General features: G+C 41.9%; 1 protein-coding gene across 3 annotated transcripts in view; it reads left to right on the forward strand.

Annotated features, from left to right (window-relative positions):
- The window catches only part of inavab (innate immunity activator b), a 91,414-nt gene that overhangs the window by 19,520 nt on the left and 58,468 nt on the right, over window positions 1–13,426 (forward strand). The gene's annotated exons all lie outside the window — the stretch shown is intronic.

Genomic DNA, 13,426 nt, shown 5'->3' on the forward strand with positions numbered 1-13,426 from the left:
TCCTCCTGGCTGCGTTACTCAATGGCTTTCACTGTCCACAAACTATAAGTTGCCACAAGCCTTCATCTTCAGAGAAAAGCCAAAGAACATAAATTCTTAATTTAATCAATACCTGACTTATAAGACCATAAGTCATAGGAGCAGAATTAGACCACTTGGCCCATCAAATCTGCTCTACCATTCCGTTATGGCTGATTTATTGTCCCTCTGAACCCCATTCTCTTACCTCTCCCTGTAACCTTTGACACTCTTACGAATCAAGAACCTATCAACTGCACTTTAAATATACCCAATGACTTGGCCTCCACAACAATCTGTGGCAATGAATTCCACAGATTCACCTTCCTCTGTCTGGAGAAATTCCTCCTCATGTCTGTTCTGAAGGGATGTCCTTCTATTCTGAGTGGTGCCACCTGGTCTCAGACTCCCCAGCTACAGGGAACACATCTTCTCCACATCCACCCTATCGAGGTCTTTAAATATTCAATAGGTTTCAATGAAACCACCCCCTCCTCATTCTTCTAAACTCCAGTGAGTACAGGCCCAGAATTATCAAACGCTCCTCATATGTAAACCCTTTCATTCCTTCAGTCATTCTCGTGAACCTCCTCTGGACCCTCTCCAATGCCAGCACGTCTCTTTTTAGACTAGGTGCCCAAAACTGCTCACAATACTCCAGGTGCGGTCTGACCACCACAATGAACTAGAGATTGTAATAAATTTAAAAAAATAAATTATGTTACTTTTTTCTCCGGAAAAATGATTTCAGTCCAGTTGTCTTTCGATACAGAAATAGCACAGCATAGCATAGGACTGCAATTTGAAATATCAAATGGAAATATTTGGGTTCTTCATTATTTCTGCTGATATTTTGTGCCTCTTATAGTGGCAAAAATTACACAATTCTAATAACAAGTCCTGATGAAAGGTCTAGGCCCAAAACGTTGCCTGTTCATTCATCCATCCATTGATGCTGCCTGGCCTGCTGAGCTCCTCCAGCACTTTGTGTGTGTTGCTCTAGATTTCCAGCATCTGCAGTACCTCTTGGGTCTAATACTGTGTTTTAATGGACAGACTCTCAAAAAAACTGGACTAAATTACTCAATCAAGACAAGTATCTGTGTGATATTTCCCATTGAATTTGTCCTGTCAGTGACTAAACAATGATTCAAAGTGATTGAGTAAATACTGTTAGAATTGTACTTCGGAACACTTTGGAATGTTCATAGGGTAATCACAGATGAATAGTTTGAACTGCTGACACTGAACTGTTTGCAAGGTAATGTTCTATCATTGTATCCTGTTACTAACAGTAATTGTTTTTTTAAAAAGTGAGGGTGGAACAGTTTAGCAGCTGCAAAGTGTCAGACAGGACCAGTAAGGTATGGTTGTTGGTGTCTCACACTTACAGCGATAATGAATGTTGTTAAGTCTGTTGATTAGTGTTTTTCAGCAAGACAATAAACAAACTAAACACACGGCATCTAGCAAACATTTGCAATTTTTATGGCTAATTATTGATAAATTCTTACCATGGAAGTACGCGTGTTGGCTATGTGTCTGTCACCTACTGTTTATTGTTTCGCACAAGTTCAAATAGATAGTTTCTCGTATGGGCTCAGCAAGGAATAGTCTGCAAAAGGAGCAGACCTCTTTGCGAGCTTTTGTCTCGCTGATGAGCAGGTTGCTACTGCAGTAGGGCAGTGTCACCACAACTCACTCACTTCCTGCCACCAAGGTTCTCGCTGTGACCGACCCTTTCGCTGTTAATAAGGCAGCACATAAAAGGTGATAACTCACCAGGAATAACATTTGTGTCAGAAGCCTCATTAAAGTTTATAAGTGTTTAAACTTCAACATGGGCATGTGCTTTCTTTTGGCGGGCAGTGGTGTGCTTAGAATGGGCTGTGCTGGGAGATTAAGTGAAGTGGGACGATAGTTTAGCAGTGAAATCACAAATTAGCTCTCTATATTCTTCAGGGGATTTTGTAACTTTGTGAGCCCTGCTGTGATATAAGTGAGTTCTGATATGACATCTGAGGAACATTGATCTTTGTGGACTGGTATCTTCTCCTACTGGAGGGGGAGGGGCCGGGTTGGGGGAGGAGGCCACTTGATTATTGTGGCAGCCCTACTGATGCATTGGAATGCAGCAGAACAGAATGAAAAGCATTGATTATGACCGTAAAGTGTGAAAAGGCATTGAATGGTTTATTCTTGTAAATACGAGGGGTAATTGATAAATTCATGTCCTAAGGTAGAAGGAGTCAATTTTAGAAAACCTAGCGCATTTATTTTTCAACATAGTCCCCTCCTACATTTTAACGCAAACAACAGGAATTCTGCAGATGCTGGAAATGCAAGCAACACACATCATAGTTGCTGGTGAACACAGCAGGCCAGGCAGCATCTGTAGGAAGAGGTGCAGTCGACGTTTCAGGCCGAGACCCTTCGTCAGAACTAACTGAAGGAAGAGTGAGTAAGGGATTTGAAAGTTGGAGGGGGAGGGGGAGATCCAAAATGATAGGAGAAGACAGGAGGGGGAGGGATAGAGCCGAGAGCTGGACAGGTGATAGCCAAAAGGGGATACGAGAGGATCATGGGACAAGAGGTCCGGGAAGAAAGACAAGGGGCGGGGGGGGGGACCCAGAGGATGGGCAAGAGGTATATTCAGAGGGACAGAGGGAGAAAAAGGAGAGTGAGAGAAAGAATGTGTGCATAAAAATAAGTAACAGATGGGGTACGAGGGGGAGGTGGGGCCTTAGCGGAAGTTAGAGAAGTCGATGTTCATGCCATCAGGTTGGAGGCTACCCAGACGGAATGTAAGGTGTTGTTCCTCCAACCTGAGTGTGGATTCATCTTTACAGTAGAGGAGGCCGTGGATAGACATGTCAGAATAGGAATGGGATGTGGAATTAAAATGTGTGGCCACTGGGAGATCCTGCTTTCTCTGGCCGACAGAGCGTAGATGTTCAGCAAAGCGGTCTGCTGGTGAACGCAGCAGGCCAGGCAGCATCTGTAGGAAGAGGTGCAGTACCGCTTTGCTGCATCTACGCTCTGTCCGCCAGAGAAAGCAGGATCTCCCATGGTCACACATTTTAATTCCACATCCCATTCCTATTCTGACATGTCTATCCACGGCCTCCTCTACTGTAAAGATGAATCCACACTCAGGTTGGAGGAACAACACCTTACATTCCGTCTGGGTAGCCTCCAACCTGATGGCATGAACATCGACTTCTCTAACTTCCACTAAGACCCCACCTCCCCCTCGTACCCCATCTGTTACTTATTTTTATGCACACATTCTTTCTCTCACTCTCCTTTTTCTCCCTCTGTCCCTCTGAATATACCTCTTGCCCATCCTCTGGGTCCCCCCCCACCCCTTGTCTTTCTTCCTGGACCTCCTGTCCCATGATCCTCTCGTATCCCCTTTTGCTAATCACCTGTCCAGCTCTTGGCTCTATCCCTCCCCCTCCTGTCTTCTCCTATCATTTTGGATCTCCCCCTCCCTCTCCAACTTTCAAGTCCCTTACTCACTCTTCTTTCAGTTAGTCCTGACGAAGGGTCTCGGCCTGAAACGTCAACTGCACCTCTTCCTACAGATGCTGCCTGGCCTGCTGTGTTCACCAGCAACTTTGATGTGTGTTGCCCCTCCTACATTTACAGACTTAGTCCAGCGGTCGTGGAGCATACGAATCTTGGACTTCCAGAAAGTGTCCACAGCAGGGGTGATCGATAAGTTCGTGGCCTAAGGTAGAAGGAGATGAGTTATACAGCTCCTGTTACATACACATGCAATTCAACTCTTTGAGTGATTATGCAGGAAGTTTGAGGTTAATAACTCATCAGTTAATAACTCATCGGGAAGATTGATAGGTTCATGGCCTAAGGTAGAAGGAGATGAGTTATTTGTGTGTATTGTAAATATCGTAATATTTTATTATGAAAAAAGTTTATTTTGTTAAAAATCAATTATTAAGTTTAAATGTGACAAGTTCACAAAAACCCACATTTATCCATTAATCTCATCTTAATAAAATTACACAAAACGTTGTGACAAAGTTAAAGAAAATGATAAGTAGATATAGTAAGCACAAGGAAATCTGCAGATGCTGGAAATTCAAGCAACACACACAAAATGCTGGTGGAACACAGCAGGCCAGGCAGCATCTATAGGAAGAGGTACCGTCGATGTTTTGGGCCGAGACCAAAAAAGGGTAAATAAATAGATAGATTGATAAGAGATGGGGTACGAAAGGGAGGAGGGCATTAACGGAAGTTAGAGAAGTCAATGTTCATGCCATCAGGTTGGAGGCTACCCAGACGGAATATAAGGTGTTGTTCCTCCAACCTGAGTGTGGCTTCATCTTTACAGTAGAGGAGGCCATGGATAGACATGTCAGAATGGGAATGGGATGCAGAATTAAAATGTGTGGCCACTGGGAGATCCTGCTTTCTCTGGCGGACAGAGCGTGGGTGTTCAGCAAAACGGTCTCCCAGTCTGCGTTGGGTCTCGCCAATATATAGAAGGCCACATCGGGAGCACCGGACGCAGTATATTACCCCAGCCGACTCACAGGGGAAGTGTTGCCTCACCTGGAAGGACTGTCTGGGGCCCTGAATGGTGGTGAGGGAGGAAGTGTAAGGGCATGTCTAGCACTTGTTCCGCTTACAAGGATAAGTGCCAGGAGGGAGATCAGTGGGAAGAGATGGGGGGGACGAATGGACAAGGGAGTCACGTAGGGAGCAATCCCTGTGGAAAGCAGAATGAGGGGAGGAGGGAAAGATACAGTACTGCGTAAAAGTCTTAGGTGCCCTAGCTATATATGTGCCTAAGGCTTTTGCACAGTACTATATTTACTACATTTGTCAACGTGAAGCGGACAGCGAGTTTGTAAATCTGGCAGGAGCATAAGATGTTGGGAATGGTGAGGGTGGAGTGCAGAGGGAAGGGTGTGGGACAAGGTGCAGAGGAGAGCCGGTGGCACGGGTGTAGACACACACTCCCAGCCCTGAGACACCAGGCAAGGTCATTTGTTTCCAAACATCTGGTTTATTAATTATTACAGAATGCCTCTCTGTTGATTCCCACTCCCTCTCCTCTTCTTTCTCCTCTTCCCAACCATGATTGCCCTCTCCCTGTCCCCTTCCTACTCTCAGTCCACAATAGACACCCATATGAGAATCAGGTTAATCATCACTCGCATATGTCATGGAATTTCTTTTTTTGTCTTATCAGTACTGTGCAATACATAAAGTTACTACAGTACTGTGCAAAATTCTTAGACACCCTAACTATATATATAGTTCCTATAAAAAGTGTTCACCCACCCCCCTGGAAGTTTTCAAGTTTTATTGTTAAGTATTCACCCCTTCGTCAGTATTTAGAATATGTACCTTTGGCAGCAGTTACAGCTTTGAGTCTGTGTGGATAGATATCTATCAGTTTTGCACATCTGGGTACTGCAATTTTTCCCCATTCTTTATAAAACTGCTCAAACTCTGTCAGATCACATGGGGATTATGAATAAACAGATCTTTTCAAGTCCAGACACAAATTCTCAATTGGATTGAGGCCTGGACTCTGACTTGGCCATTCCAGGATATTAACTTTGTTGTTTTTAAACCATTCCTCTGTAGCTTTGGCTTTATGCTTGGGGTCATCGTCTTGCTAGAAAATAAATCTTCTTCCAAGTTGCAGTTGACTTGCAGACTGCATCAGGTTTTCTTCCAGCATTTCCCTGTGTTTTGCTGCATTCATTTTACCCTCTACCTTCACAAGTCTTCCAGGACCTGCTGCAGTGAAGCATCCCCACAGCATGATGCAGCCACCACCATGCTTCATGGTAGGGATGGTGTGTTTTTGATGTTGTATGCTGTTTGGCTTACACTAAACTGTGTTTAGTCTGATGTCCATAAAGCTCAATTTAGGTTTCATCAGACCATAAAACCTTCTTCAGCTGACTTCAGAGCCTCCCATGTGCCTTCTGGCAAACCCCAGCCAAGATTACATGTGACTTTATTTCAACTGTGGCTTTCTTTCTTTGCCGCTTTTCCATAAAGCTGTGACTGGTGAAGGCCCCGGGCAACAGTTGTTGCATGCACAGTATCTCCCATCTCAGCCACTGAAGCTTGTAGCTCCTCCAGAGTTGTCATAGGTTTCTTGGTCGTTTCCCTCATTAGTCTCCTTCTTGTACGGTCACTCAGTTTTTGAGGACGGCCTGCTCTAGGCAGATTTACAGCTGTGCAATATTCTTTCCATTTCTTAATGATCAACTGAACTGTACTCCAAGGGATAGTCAGTGACTTGGAAATTTTCTTGTAACCATCTCCAGACTTGTGCTATTCAATAACCTTTTTGTGGAGTTACTTGGAGAGTTCTTTTTGTCTTCATGGTGTAGTTTTTGCCAGGATACTGACTCACCAGCAGCTGGTCTTTCCAGATACAGGTATATTTTTACTACAATCAATTGAAACATCTTGACTGTACACAGGTGATCTTTCCTTAACTAATTATTTGACCTCTAAGACCAACTGGCTGCACCAGTGATGATTTGGTGTGTCATGTTAAAGGGGGGTGACAGTTATGTGTTTCACTTTGTGTTTTATATTTGCAATTAATTTAGATCACTTTGTAGAGATCTGTTTCCACTTTGACACGAAAGAATCTTTTTCTGTTGATCAGTGTCAAAAAAAGCCAAATTACATCCACCGTGATTCAGTGTTGTAAAACAATAAAACATGAGATCATGAGACCATAAGACATAGGAGCAGAATTGGGTTATTCAGCCGATTGAGTCTGCTCCAGGATCAGCCATGTTGAAATGGCAGAGCAAACTCGAAGGTGTCAATAGCCTAATTGTGCTCCTATGTCTTATGGTCTTATGAAAACTTCCCGGGGGGGGGGGAGATGAATACTTTTTATAGGTGCTGTACGTGTCTAAGACTTTTGCACGGTACTGTAGATTACCAAAAATGGAGGGTTGGCCTAGCAGAGGAAAGATACAGCGGTCAGGGCTCTGGCACTGAGTCTGGCTCTGTGATTCAGAAGGGAAGCGGGGAGAAGAGGCACGCTGTGGAGATAAGGGATTTACTCGTTAAGGAAACAGAAGGGAGATCCTGTGGATGAGAACGAGATTCCCAGATGGTGTGTTGCCTCCTGGGGGCCCGGGTCTGGGATATTTTGCCTCAAATCCTTAGCGTTCTTAAGTGACGGAGTGAGTAGCCAGAGGTCGTGGTCCATGCAGGTACCATAGGAAGGAAGAGGTCCTGCAAAATGAGTTCAGGGAGTTAGGTGCTATGTTAAAGGACATGACCTTCAGAGTTGTGATATCAGGATTGCTACCCATGCCATGTACTAGTGAGGCCAGAAATGGAAAGATCACACAGTTTAACATGTAGCTAAGGAGTTGATGTAGGAGAGAGGGCATCAGATTTTAGGATCATCTGGTTCTCTTCCAGGGAAGGTGGGACCTGTACAGAAGAGATGTTTTGCACCTGAACTTGAAGGGGACTAATACCCTTGTGGGAAGGTTTGCTAGTACTGCATGGGGGTAGGGTTTTAAACTAGAGTTGTGGAGAGATAGGTACCAGAGTGCCAGAGCCGATAGTGAAACAGTTGTGGGGACAGATTTTAAGACCTCAGACAAAATCAAGAATCAAAAGGTTGAGTATGGTGGGACTAATGTTCTAAGTTGCTTATTTCAATGCAAGAAGTATTGTAGGAAACACAGATGAACTCAGGGCATGGATTAACAGAGAATTATGATATGTGGTCATTAGTCAGGCTTGGTTGCAGGAGGGACGGGACTAGCAGCTCAATATTCCAGGGTTCTGTTGTTTTAGACCTGATAGAGCAGGAGGGATTACAGGTGGAGGGGTAGCAATTCTAGTCAGGGAAAATGTTGTGGCAATGCTTAGTCAGGACAAACTGGAGAACTTGTCTAGTGAGGAAAAGAGAGTTATGACCATGTTAGTGGGGCTATATTTTAGACTACCCAACAGTCCACAGGATTTAGAACAACTTTGTAGAGAGATTTATTGACTGGGATTCCCATACTGTAAAAGGACTAGATAGGATAGAATTTGTGATATGTGTTCAGGAAAGTTTCCTTAATTAGTGCATAGAAGTCCCAACGAGAGAGTGTGTGATATTTGATCTATTAGGGAACGACACAAGGAAATTCTCAATAGTTTGTGTGGATGAACACATTGAATCTAGTGATCATAATGCCGTTAGTTTCAAGGTGAATATGGAAAAGGATAGGTCTGGTCCTCAGGTTGCGATTCTAAATTGGAGAAAAGCACATTTTGATGGCATCAGAAAGGATCTGGGAATTGTGGATTGAAATAGGTTGTTTTCTGGCAAAGGCATACTTGGGAAGTGGGAGACCTTCAAGAGTGACATTTTGAGAATACGAAGCTTGTATGTGCCTGTCAGAATAAAAACCAAGGATAACAGTTTCAAGGAACTTTGGTTTTCAAGAGATATTGAGGCCTTAATTAAGGAAAAAAAGAAGGTGCTTAGCAGTTATTAGTGGGTAGGAACAAATGAAGTACTTGTGGAGTATAAGAAATGCAAGAGAACACAATAAACAAATCAGGAGGGCTAAAGGAAGGCATGAGGTTGCTCTGGCACACAAGGTGAAGGAAAATCTTATGAGCTTCTGCAGGTATGTTAAGAGCAAAAGGAATGCAAAGGACAAAATTGGTCCTCTGGAAGATCAGAATGGTAATCTATGTGTGGAGCCAAAAGAGATGGGGGAAATCTTAAATAGATTTTTTTGCATCTGTTTTTACTTGGGAGTTAGACAAAGAGTCTATAGATGTGAGGCAAAGCAGCAGCAAGGTCGTGGACCCTATAGAAATTAAAGAGGAGGAGGTGTTTGCTGTCTTGAGGCAAATTAGGGTGGACAAACCCCCTTACAAGGTGTGCCCTTGGACCATGTGGAAGACAAGTGCAGAAACTGCAGGGGCCCTAGCAGAGAAGCTTAAATCATCCTGAGGAACAGATGAGGTACCGGAGGATTGAAGGATAGCTAATGTTGTTCTGTTGTTTAAGAAAGTCTCTAAAAATAAACCAGGAGGCCAGTGAGCCTGCTATTAGTAGTAGGAAATTTATTGGAAGGTATTCCAAGGGACTAGATTTGAGTATTTGGATAGAAAGGGACTGATTAGGGATAGTCAGCATGGCTTTGTGCGTGGTAGGTTATATTTAACCAATCTTATAGAGCTTTTAGAGGATGTTACCAGGAAAGCTGATGAAGGCAAGGCAGTGGATGTTGTCTACATGGACTTCAGCCAGGCACTTGACAAGGTCCCACATGGGAGGTTAGTCAAGAAGGTTCAGTAAATTCAGGATAAGGTAATAAACTGGATTAGAAATTGGTTTCATGGAAGAAGCCAGAGAGTGGTAGTACTTGGTTGCCTCTCTGACTGGAGGCCAGTGAGCAGTGGAGTGCACCAGAGATTGGTGCTGGGTCCATTGTTATTTGTCATCTATATCAATGATCTGGATGATAATGTGGTTAACTGGATCAGCAAATTGGGGTTGTAGTGGACAGCAAGGAAGACTATCAAAGCTTAAGGGGATCTAGAGCAGCAGGAAAAATGGGCTGAAAAATGGCAGATGGATTTTAAAGCAGACTACTGTGAGGTGTTACACTTTGAGAGGACCAACCAGGATAGGTCTTACACCGTGAGTGTTAGGGCACTGAGGAGTGCAGTAGAACAAAGGGACACTGTGAATAGATCTGGGCACTATGCCTTTGGGAAGAAGAGTTACACCAAATATGATCAACCAGAATAATAGTTCCAACAATTCCAACAATTAGTATACTACAGAGTTATGTTTCTTGTAATTTGGAAAGCTAAGTGTGATTTGATTCTTGAAGGTATTAAGGAGAACTTAAAGTGTTAGGCATATTTTAAGAAAGAGTTAGAAATAGTTCTTATGGGTAAAGAGATTAATGAATATGGGGAGAAAGCAGAAACATGATGTGGAACTTGGATAAGCAGCTAGGATTGTACTGAAGACCCTGTTGTACTACTTTCTACATGACTGAGCTCTATATTGTCCATATTTTCCAATGAATCTTTATTACCAGAGGATGTTGTACATCTATACAGGTGTTGATTGACTAGCCAGTAATTTAGTTTTAGCTTCAACACCTGCAGCTTTTTCTTCGCTTTTCTTTGCTAAAATAGGAAATATACTGCTCACTTAATTAGTGACCTTCTCCAAATCATTTGACAATTGCATGCATCGGAATTACAAATTTAAGAAAAATGGTTCATTGCTTGTTACGGTAGAAGAATTTACCGTTCAGCTTTCTGAGGTATATGTCGATGTAAACCTGTCGATGAATCTATTTTCCCTTCAAGTTGAACACTGTGTCAGAAATCAAGAGTATTAAATTCTTCCATTATGATCCTCATGTTTGTTATAATTAAGAACATCTTCTGTAGCTGATAGTCAATGGAGAAATAATACCATCCTAAACTAAAACAGAAACCACAGGAAATCTGCAACAGTTCAAGCAGTATCGTGAATATAAAAACTCTATACATTCAAATCAATAACCTGCATCCAGATGTTACCATTTTATTTTAATGTACCAAAAAATCATCTACAAATTAAACTATGCAGTATTTCCTACATTCATAGATCTAGTGAATTGCTCTAATTCAGAAGTCCTAGTTAACAACTCTCGCATGAGTTATAATTCATCCCGAGAATTTATTAGCTTTGGGGACCAAGATGGATTATGTTTTGTTTCCCTGACGAATATTCCAACGCTTCCATATGTCTTATCTTCTTGGGTGACTGTACAAAGGAAACCTTACACAATTAAGCACCGAGGTCATGAATGAGGTGTCTGTTCTATTGCCGGTGCAGTGATGTCAATCTCTGTACCACATTTTCTGCAGTTGTTAGTAAGCTTTTTTTTACTATCATAACAAAGACTATTTTGGAATTTCATTTGCATTTTCGGTTAATTGGTTTAAATGATAGGGCTTCAGCTCACTGACAGAATTCTCAGCACTGACAAGTTTGCAGGGTTCAAGTCTCATTCCTGAGACTGATACAAAATTTAAGTGATCATGCTGTATTGCCCTAAACTTTGTGGGATATTATACTGCACTCTGGATGATTGCAGAACCCAGACTACTATTCCAAATGCACATGAAGTTTCCATGACTCTATTTTAAAGTAGATCAATTGTGTTCAGTGCATCGAATGACCACTTCTCATACATAAGCAATGTGTTAAAACAGAGCAACTCATTGGTATTGCTTGATCTGCTGCTGGAGCTTTATAAGACCATGAGGTTCTGAAATCTATTATTTGTATTTTAGAAACATTTTTTGACATGTGTCATTGTCACAAGCAAACTCATTATTTGAATCTCTTCAGTCCATGACATTGTTGTGTATTCAATTCACACCAGGCGACTGAGCATTTACCATTATCTTCTCACTAATTATACAATTACATTGCCCACAAGAAATCACACAACTCCTATAATTACTCTTTCCGTCTTCATCATGATTCAGGACATTTACAAGGACATGTGTGTAAAAAGTGCCCGTAGGATCACTGGGGACCCAAGCCATCCCAACCACAATCTATTCCAACTGCTACCATCTGGGAAGCGGTACCGCAGCAAAAAAGCCAGGATCAGCAGGCTCTGGGACAGCTTCTTCCACCAGGCCATCAGACTGATGAACTCACACTGACTTGAGTGTACTTTATGTTACATTGACTCTTCTACTTATTATAAATTATTATAAATTACTATGATTGCACATTGCATATTTAGATGGAGATGTAACATAAAGATTTTTACTCCTCATGTATGTGAAGGATGTAAGAAATAACGTCAATTCAATTCAATTCAAATTCTATAAATTAATGCTGAGAATGAAACATTCTACTTGGATAGAGCAAAACAAATGTACCTTAAAGTATGACAAAGCTAAATAATTAACATCATGCTGAATTCTTCGTTGCAAAAGCAAAATCAGATGTGTAGATTTACATTTTGGTTACAACCATATTTTATTAATGAATTGCTTGTTATCACAGACACTTCAAATGGGCACTTTTAGACACGGTGGGGCAAATCTGCTGGTATTATGGGAGTTAATTAAATAGATTCAGCTCTTGAATTGGTCACAGCTTCATGTTCATACCCACCATTATATAAAAGTGATTTATGGAGCATTTCTAAAAACGCAAACGACAGGAATTCTGCAGATGCTGGAAATTCAAGCAACACACATCAAAGTTGCTGGTGAACGCAGCAGGCCAGACAGCATCTCTAGGAAGAGGTACAGTCGACGTTTCAGGCAGAGACCCCTCGTCAGGACTAACCTGACGAAGGGTCTCGGCCTGAAACATCGACTGTACCTCTTCCTAGAGATGCTGCCTGGCCTGCTGCGTTCACCAGCAACTTTGATGTGTGTTGTTTATGGAGCATTTTTTGGCTTTGATTTATGATGGGCCCAACATGTTTTTTTTAGTGCAAGTACATAAAGAAAGTGTGAAACTAGTGTCAGGAGTCACAGAAAAAAACCCAGACCAGATAAGGATGGCAGCATTTCTTCCACTATCAATATTAGTGAACCTGTCAGGCATTTACACCTGTTCGGTAGATTGATACTTTGCATTATTAATAGAATTACAATTTTGCAGCTCACTTCACTATTATAGGTCACTAGTCAAGTCTTTTGAGCTGGTAATTTCACTAGCATGAGACTGGAGTCATAGTCTAGTATCGTTATCACAATAATATTGCATGCAAGTGGTTACAAATATAACAATTACAAACATTTAGGAGATGATTGCAGGAATAAGTTGTTAGTGATGAAGTTAAGTATAATTTACTACTGACAATAAGAACTGTACCTACTAATTATCCGGCCATGGTACATTACACTCAGTCTGGGAAGCATTCTCTCCCTATAATTACTGGCCTGCATTCTCCATTCAATGATTACAGATCATTGTTTCTCTTCCCTCCAACATCTCTCTGCACCTTTCCACATGTATCAGTCTCTTATCTGCAAATCCTCCTTTCCTAGAGCCTTGCCCACACCATCTCTTTCGGATCTTGCTTGCTGTACTCTGCTACTGGGGCAGTAGAGGCACGTTATTTAAATGCAAAAACCTATTTGGCATAAAGGCATCATCAAAAAAAGGAATTCTGTAGTACATTGAAGTAAGTTCTGACCCATCACATACACTGGCAGGAAGTTTTTTGCTTATAATTAATATAGTGACCAATCTCTGAAAATAGAAGATTTCTGGAAATTCCAATGTTTCTCTGCTTTGGCAAGAAGAAGCCTGAAGGCAGATGAGTAGCACTGAACGTATATGGATGTGGTAGAAACAGACAAGAAATGACTTATAAATTACATT

Source organism: Mobula hypostoma, chromosome 13, assembly GCF_963921235.1.
Source record: "Mobula hypostoma chromosome 13, sMobHyp1.1, whole genome shotgun sequence".
Classification (NCBI taxonomy): Eukaryota; Metazoa; Chordata; class Chondrichthyes; order Myliobatiformes; family Myliobatidae; genus Mobula; species Mobula hypostoma.